This window comes from Mytilus galloprovincialis, chromosome 9 (genome assembly GCF_965363235.1).
Source record: "Mytilus galloprovincialis chromosome 9, xbMytGall1.hap1.1, whole genome shotgun sequence".
NCBI classification, from domain to species: domain Eukaryota; kingdom Metazoa; phylum Mollusca; class Bivalvia; order Mytilida; family Mytilidae; genus Mytilus; species Mytilus galloprovincialis.
Window position 1 is genome coordinate 40,523,060 of NC_134846.1, and position 9,739 is coordinate 40,532,798.

At 30.9% G+C, this 9,739-nt stretch overlaps 1 long non-coding RNA gene across 1 annotated transcript; it reads right to left on the bottom strand.

Annotated features, from left to right (window-relative positions):
- Nucleotides 1-6,804: 6,804 nt before the first annotated feature.
- LOC143046803 (uncharacterized) lies at nucleotides 6,805-8,019 on the bottom strand. Its single transcript, XR_012969287.1, has 3 exons — nucleotides 7,824-8,019; nucleotides 7,543-7,628; nucleotides 6,805-6,956 (listed from the first exon to the last, which is right to left on the bottom strand). It is a non-coding gene; the product is annotated as an uncharacterized LOC143046803 (long non-coding RNA).
- Between the last annotated feature and the right edge of the window lie 1,720 nt (nucleotides 8,020-9,739).

Here is a 9,739-nt window from a genome sequence, read left to right on the forward strand (position 1 = left end):
TCTGTGTCATGTTGGTCTCATTGTAATATATATAGGGGGTTGAATCCGCGTTTCCGGAAATACTGTTCAGTCCGTATACGATTTTGTTATATACATGTATGTAATTGTAATCACAGGTACTGTCTCTTTTTCGTTTTGCAAGCGCCATTGAAGGATGTAATTTTATGGCTTCCTAATATTTTGCCTCTCGTATCCCCACACAGGATTATTACATGGCGGAGGACCCTAAATATAATTTCAAAGGTCTTTATTTGTGTAAAACTGAACTGAAACCATGTGAACTGATATTTTTTTTTCCATAATTTTCACTGAAGTGGGAAAACCACGTGGGTAGTCAAATTTTTTTTCTGTTCCCGATATACTGAAAATAGACAGTTTTTCATTGACAATATTTTTATTATGATTTTCTTCAAGTTGCCTTATGTTTAATCACATGAATCCCAGTTTTCTGTACGTGAGATTCATCTCATTACAGGCGTACAATTCAAACAATGCGACAGACGAACAAACAAAAAGTGCAAAGGGAAAAGTATTCAGTCCCCAATCCGGAAATCAACCCGATTAAAAAAGAAACCAGCTCGTTTTGAAGATGAAAGTTTCACCGATCCAGGAGACAAAACTGTTTTGAATGATGAAAATCGTTTTTACAAAGTTAAACGAATACTTGCCAGGAAAATTATGGACGGAACAATGAGTTATTTAGGTCATTTTATAGGAGAACCGGCTCAAAATGCCCGTTGGCTACAGGAGTCCGATTTTGACAAGAAAACCCGTGATTTGATAAAACGCCGACTACCTCCACAAATTCTATGAGTCGTTTTGTGTCCGTGAGGTTTACCTCATGATACACCGTTTTTTAATGTTTTATTCAGTGTTTAATTTTATGGAATGCTCATATTGTACATATTAAACGAATTTTGTTGTAAAATTCAAGACAATTGTCAATTTGAACAATTTATACTTTAATGCTTGACGAGGATGTTTATTTCGAACCTTTTTGTCCTTGAGTTTGATCTCATGACAAGTTACCCGGATGTTTACAGTGATGCTTTACTGGAACTTTTTGTCCGTGAGATTTATCTCATGACAATTTCTTAATCTGTGTAAAGCGATGCTTTTCTTGAACTTGTGCGTGAGATTTTTCTCATGACAATGTCCTATGATGATGGTACAACGACTTTTTCTGGCGAACTTTTCATGTTTTTGTCCGTGAGATTTATCTCATGACAATCCGTTACTATGATGTCAGATGAAATTCAGTACAGAGCGGAGCCCAATTCCAATGTTATTCAATGAGAACTTTTTTTTTAAATATACGGACATTAGTTTGTTTGCATATATAATATACATGTACATGGGAACTGCTTATTAACTGCTAAAGATTTTTTTTATTTTGCATATGTTGATATTACTTATCTTTTTAAAATACTTGAACAATTCGTATTATGTATGTTTGCTTGATTTTTTCTATTATTCTGATGCAAATAATGAACGATTGTTGATATTGCGTATACAGGACATTATGCTAAACACTTGTGCATTTTTATACATGTAGATTTGTTATTTCAATTTCATTTACATCAGTATCAAGTTTGAATTATCTAGTCATTAATATTTGATTTATTTAATTTTGTAACATAATAGAAGAAAGTTGGTACTGCGTTTTCAGATTTGTAATTCAATAATTATTTTCTAGGAAGAATGCCGAATTTTGTATGTTTATATTGAACATCGATCTTTACTATTTTGAAATATGTTGATGAGATCGTATGAATATGGTTCATTTTGTATTTAGTGGATTTTTAAGAAAAATGTATAGAGAATGTTTTTTTTTATTTTTTTTTTTTATTTTTTGCATGGTATAAAGACGGAAATCTGTAGTTAACGTCCTTTTAGAACTTTTATGAGGACACACAGGATTATTACATCATGTGGAGAGTTATCTCATTAGCAATCATACCACATCTTTTTTTTATATGATCTTTTAAATCATGATCAGGCAAGGTTATTGGCTTTTTATTCTGATATTTGTTTTCTAATTCTTTTCAACCCTTACCATTTCTCGGCATACTACGTACAAGTCCGTTTTATTTGTTCATTACATAACGGACATAAAATGAAAATTCATATTAAATATCTGCATTCCTGCATCAAATTTTTCTGACTTGATAGAAAGTCTGGACCTTTGGTTCTCTGTTTTTTACGATCCAAGATGGAGGACGACACCCATACCACCTTAAAATCGTTTTGAGTTACTCTTAAATTTCCTAGCTGTTAGTTCCCTTTTTTTAATAAATGTCGGGCGGATATTCAGAATACCCACGGCACACTAGACCACGATCGCACAACGCTCACGGCGATCTAAAATAAATTCAAATCGTGTTGAGGTCGTGGTATAAGTGGCATAAAATGTCACGGAAAATTCGTTATTTTCATGTTTTTTTTCTGTTACAACGTCCTCATTACGATCGTACTAGAATCGACTTTTGTAAAGGATACGGTCTTGAACTGCTGAGCATAACCGTAGAATAGTCGTAGTGGTTGTATTATGGGCATACGATACAGTTTTGAACCTGTATTTACAAGTTGATGAAAATTTGCATATAGGCTATTTTTTACCTCATTAAATCAAATATGCAATAAAAAATATACCTTCATGTGCTACTTTTTGAGTAAAATGAGTTCGAAATTTTGTATATTTGCTAAAAATTCAGATTTGTGTCCGTATTTTCTTTTTCGAAAGAAAGACATAACTTTTTTGTTTTAAACGATAAACATAAATGTTTTTTTGTTAAATAATCGGTAATTTCTGTATTTTATAAGTAACATTAAAAAATATGCAATTTTTATTCAGAAATAACTCGTATTTATCAAATATTCATGAATAGAGGAACAAACGTCATTTTTTGCTGCATGTTTATCAAAATTGTATCAGTATTTAGATTTTAACTTACCACAGACAGAAAACATATATATCAGGTTAACCGCAAAAAGGTAAACTCGAATAGTACCGCTCACTGATAAAGTTTCGTTGTTCATTTTGGGAAATAACTTTATTTTTACAACAGAAATTACATTTAATTATTTAAATTAAACTTAAGCATAGCTATTTTAGCAGTTTTTGTCTTTATATAGTAATATTGCATGCGTTTAGGATTGCCAGTCGTAGTTAATTTGAACTTTGAAACCTCAGCGCCAATATTTTAACAATAATATACTTTATGACACAAAGTTACCAGAAAGTCTCAACATTGTGACAGAAAGACTCAACCAGTACCTTTAAATCTCAACCATTTAGAATTTTTCATTTTTCTGCTTAGAATAGGCTTGACAAAAAATATTTTTGCAATTTACAGACGTGGTTATCGTAAAGCATAAAAAAAACACAAATAATTGACATAGTTTCTTGCTAGGTCATTAATATCATAGCAGTTTTATCGGATTCAAAGAAAGTAAACATGATAATCCGTAGGAGAAAAGTGATTGTGACTTCAATTTCAGATATTTTGAACCAAACAGAGACATATTAGCTACAATTATCATTTATCTATGGCATGACATTCTCCTATTTACAAAAAAGTCATTGATTTTCAGTAAATTGACGAAAAGTCGACCTACCCTGTGTTTATTTTGGATATTTTGAACCAGAAAGACTCAACAGGAAGTGCCAGAATACTTTTTTCCGTCTCAACATTTTGGTTGAGATTAGATGGTTTACCAGGCGTGCATTTAGTCCAAAACTGTATTTATATATCAGATTTATAGAAAGTCGAAAAATTCGGACTTATTTCATTGTTTCATGAGTATAATATGTTACGTATATATTAGGTATATTACCGTAGCCAGAGGGTTTTAAAATCTTAAGCTTAAATCAAAGTATTTTAAGGTCATATTGAAAATTTTGTTAAATAAGTCAGAGCGCCATGACCCAAAATAATTATTCTCCATAACTATTGTGGTAAAAGGTACGTGAATGGCTTGTGCATCGATTTAAAAAAGAAATCGTCTACACTTAGAACTTTTAAAATCAAACGAAAAATTGAATAATTTAAGTGGATACCGATCTTCTTTCGGATTACAACCATTTGAAAATGGAATCTACCGTTACATAGTATTCGGTCAGATGATCAAAGGTGTAAATTTCTTGAGATAGAACTTTATTATACTTTGCCAAATTTAAAATAAAGATTTTACTATGCTTTTTTCAAAAATATGATAAAAAGTATGGGTCACTGTGCTATTTTCTAAGCTAAAGTCTTACAATTGCCTAATTTTGGTTAGATTATTCATCAAAAACACGTTTAAGTGCATAAAAAAAATCTATGGGATATATTTTTTTAATAAATTGCAAGAAGATAGGTTTTATAATAGGTTTTAAGAAAAGAAAATGAAAAAATGGTGTCACTGAACTTGTTTTCTTGCTTTACAAGTAAATATTTCGCTATCAGTCCAGGATATATTTTGTATTAAAAAGTTATCTCCCCTTAAATGGCTTATTTGAAGAAGTAAAAAAGATTCTAACAATATGCACCTTTTTGAAAAATACCCATATATAGGGTCGTTCGTTCGACCAGCCGTTTATTTACAATTTATACATATACTAAAAAAAGATAAAGTAGATTAAAGAAACGAGTTCTTAACCAATCAATATATCTCAATATAATCCTTACGAAACAATTCATTCCATTCAAAATCACATCAATCAGTCACGTCTCAGTCTTAACAGTTGAACGGACGTCCTGGGTCAGCTCTCCTATACCCGCTATATCTTCCACTGCATGAAATGATGCATTTATTAGAAAATTATATCCATATAAAAGCTAATATATATTTAAAATTTCAAAATTTATCATTAGTATAATCCATTTGAAAATATCTTATTTACACCGTATTTACTTTAAGTTTAATATAACCAATAAACTTTTAAGAATAAACCCAATTTACATATACTTTTAAAGTTGTATAAATCTAAAATTTATTTTCTTTTAAATTACAGTAAACCTATTTAAATGAGAAATTTAAATTAGGGAAAATTTAAGTAAATTTAATAAAATTAGAAATTTAAAGCAGAACAAATGTCTTTATTTTTCTGATTTAAACCATTTACTGTGAATTAAATTTAAAGTTTACAAATGCAATAATTAAAATAAACTTTTTATATACTAATTTAAATATTGTTAAATTTTCGTAAATTTGAAAATTATTCATATGTAATTGCCATTAAATTTAATATTTAATATCAATTTATTACCCGCAATAAACTGTTCCAAATGTTCTAAGTAACTTCTTTCTTCCTTTTTTTGTTTGTTTGTTTGTTTGTTTGTTCGTTTTTTTTTGTTTTTTTTTCGATTGTTATAAGCGTTAAAAAGGGGAAAGGGTGTGTGCAAATATGTTGATAGTTTGATGATTTACAAATCTACAAGATTCACAATTAACAAGAGTGTTTGTATTTTTATAAAGATGGTTAGGTGAGACTTAGGCCATAACCTTATGCACAAATTTGCTGTACCATATGGCTGTAAAAGTTTCAAGCTTCAGGTGTATCTTGACTTGCTACATGCCCCTATGTCATTTATCGTTTTTTGTTCCGTAATGAGGTAAAAAAGACAAAAAAGAACTGCATTTTGCTTCTAATATTCTAAACGCTAAAAAACGTTAAAAAGGACACCGGCACTTTGACTCAGCAAAAGGTAATTCGATCAATCAGTAATCAGAAGACTCTGGACTATGAATCTTAGAAAAGACTGCCCTGAGAATATTTTCACATCAAACAATTAGAATCACGAAATTGCAACGATAAACACCAAAATCGAGCAGTACACCTATATCATATTCCCGATACTCAAGAAGTACATTTTGCAATATAAAACTCTGATATTATATTTTGCTTATTTACACAAGAAGCCCCGGGAAACAAGTTATTTACAAGTATAAATAATAAAGTAAATACATTTTATGTGGTCATATTCTTTATTATGCACATTCAAATAGCTACATGTTTGAGGAAGTGTTACATATTCGGCATCACATTCTGATCAAACCTTATTTTGATAAATAAAAATCTAGACAAACTGAAAACGTGTTCTTTATACTTCTATATTCATTTTTTACATTAAATTTAGGATTTCTTTTTTCGAGAAGTCAGCGTATTGATGACAAAGTCATGTACATATATGTTCATTATTCGCCATACCCTGTTCCTCGTGAGAAGGGGCATCCAGGATAAGCAAATCTATTTATAAAAACCACAAAAATAAATGTAAAGAATTTTGTGAATTGATTAATAGTTTTAGTGGACAAAAATAATAAGACAAAACAAATGAATAACAAATCATAATCAATGACATACACATGCTACATTTCATTTAAAAATAAACGGTCCAAATACTCATATGGTCTGGAACATGTACAATTGTTTCGTAAAAAAACACTGCAAACCTTTAGAAGAATAATAGAAAAAAAAATTTTAAAGTTAAGACGCAAACAAACGCTTTCAACGACAGCTTTGGAAAAATTCTCAATGATATTCGAACATGCATATACTGATTAAAAAGTGAGTACATAAACTAAAAAAAAAAAAGGAAAGGAACTGCGCTTCTATTGCTGTTTACCATCTCGACATCAAAGTGATGCCTTCAAGACAGAGCTAGCCGAATCTGAGGCAAAATCTTACTTCAAGTTTGAAACGGACCTTTTTTTTTTAACCAAATGACGGTCACGTGCCACATCTCAGAATTAAAAAAAGCGATGTAGTAATGACAATTAATCAATTAGGGTAAAACGCATTGGATAGGTAATTTTGATCGTCTAACGACTGTTACAAAATTTTATAAGTATAAGTGCTGCAGCTATAGATGTACTTACACCTGATCACACCCTCTTCAACAGTTTGATGCTGACCCTTCACATAAATCAAAATCGCCTCTGTCATTGCTTTATTTTCTTCAGAATTGCATCTATGAATATAAGAATATGTTCATCATCAATTTCCTTATTTTGAAGCTAAACTCATATAGTTCGTTTATTATTACTTTAAACATACTTATAACAGAAAGAAAAAATATGGACTAGTCTTCCTTGTCCTTTATATTAAAAAAAAAGAATTGTCACTATAGGTGCATTTACGTTGCACACAGGGGACACTTAATTAAAAGGCGGGGTATACAGTTCATAAAAGTCATAAACGTTTTGATTTGATAACAAAATATTTAAAAAAAATAAATAAAGAAAAAATAACATCCATCCGGACATTGCTATACTTTTGTTTGGTTTGGCAACATATAGGTACAGCGACTTGGACGCAATAGAACGACCATAAACAATCGGTATCAACATCATTGAATGAGGAATCGGATGGTATATGATTTTTTTAATTTTTAATAAATGTGCCGCGTCAAGTCTAAGCCAGCAATTTCTCTGTTTTCTATAAGGCGTGTGCTCTTTCGTCCCACTGCACAAGCAAGTTCTTAAAAGGTCTTCAGATGTCAAAGTCATCTCGGACTAGGTATTCGATTATTGTTATAAGATACATGTTATACTCACTTTAGTACTGTACCGGCTGCAGTTTTTGTGGTCCACTTTAACCCATTTGTTGTCTGGTTATGTTTGTATCCGTCACGTACAGATTGCTGTAAAAAGTTTAAAGTAAACACTATTATATTTCGAATGATGAGTAATGTATCGAAAAAAACAAATGAAAACAAGTATGTTAATTGATTACACTGTATGCATACATGTATATTGATAACTGAATATTTGATTGGTTAAGGCTACTAGTTTTTTCCAAGTGACATTAAATGAAACAACTGTAAGAAATGAAATACCTTTATATATGCAGGAACGTGAATCTCATTTTTACTTTTATTCAGCTGCTTTCCATTTTCTGGTCTTTTTTCCAAAGTTTTTAACATTGAAAGGCATTCTCCAACAAGGGCATTTTGTTTGACAAACTGTTCTTGTAAAAATGTCCTTTGATTGTCAAATAACTTCTCAAGTGTCTGAAAATACAAATATGTTGATATATTTAAACTATCATTGGTATTATTAATTCACCAATCATGTGTCAATTTATAGTATTGTACGGTGGATAAGACTTGAACATAATTTTGATGATTGAAAGTTATCGAAAAAAAGAATAGCATGATATCTTAAAAATAACCATGTACACAACCCTATATATCGCCTACAAAACTTAAGTATACATTGCGTTTTTTTAGTTTTGTTTGAAATACTGACAATTTCAATTTCGTACAAGAAGAGATAATTCATATGACAATATGCACGTCGCTTTATTTCAGACAGGGCAAACAAACTGTTTATGTATAATTCTTATTTTTTTTTTTGAAAAACTTATAGATTAAATGTGCGACATAACCTTGTTAAATATAATATATGAAGGGTTTACATTTAAAATCGAACGTGTAATGCTTTCAAATAAAAGAAATAGATTTTCTCCAACTTAGTTTCTTATTTGCGAAAGACCTTTATGTATATATATATATTGGCGTTTATACTAGCACTTAAGATAATACATTTTTTTAATCTTCAGGTGGTACCCAACACCTTGACTAATATTAATATTAATTTGGCTCGTTTAATTTTCATAGAATTTTGACAAAATGTTTACTTTGACCCTTTGACAAAAATTTGAATCAACCACTTTATAAGAAAATTTTCATTGGTTATATAGCAGTTTGACTAAGAAGCCTAATATTTCCTTAACAATACAAAGTGATTAAAACGTTTAACTGAATATCAGAGTTATCTCCCTGTAGTATTAGGTACCACCTTAATCAAAGCATTCAAGGAACCGTAAAAGCTGTCACATCAATCAAAATGAAATATCATTAAACTGATAAAAGTATCCTTATCAAATCTAAAATGGAAATGACCACGCCACAAAATGATAAAATTATAATATCGCCTCATTCATGCCTATCAATTCCCAATCGTCATTATATATCGTGGAAGTATGTCAATTTCATACTTCAATTGGGTACACACATGTTCATAAGTTATAAAGTAAAGTACCTTAATACACGAGCTGGATATACGTGTAATGTTTTCTTGTTGCACTCTACCCAGTAACGGGGTACTGGTTTGTCGGGTATACGACCGAGGAGTATCTTGTGGCCCTCCACAAGCACCTGATGAAACTGTGACTGGGCTATTTGCTATAACTGGACTCTCAAAATGTGGCCTCCATATCTGTGCTGGACTTGGGCTTCTTCCTTGCTCAGGGACTTCTGAAGTCTGTGATGACTCAAGAAACAAATGCATGCTGCTGTCCCCAATATCCGGATCCTCATCAGAAGACATCAAAGAGTTGAAAGTTGACATTTTGAGGTATGTGCAAATCTTAGAATTCGGAGTTCGTGTTTAGAGAGTAAATTTTGATATAAATGAATATGTGTATAGCTTCTGATCTTTATAGCCAACTTGCAGTTGTTACAACTGCATGCCACATGACCAGAAAACAGATTTATCCTATGCAATTTACATTGATCTTCGATGACATCAAAGTTCTTCATCTCTATGTGTATAAGGGATCAAAGCTTCCGTGTTTGACATATTAACAAAAGCACTCCTCCTTTCTAGTTAGTCATACAATAGTTAGTGAATGGGACGGAGAAAATAATTATTTGCAACAATTGTGATAATGGTTCAGAAAGGAACTTCAAAATTAACATTGTGCTACTCATTTACAGATCAAAGTATTTGTATACATTGCATGAACAAT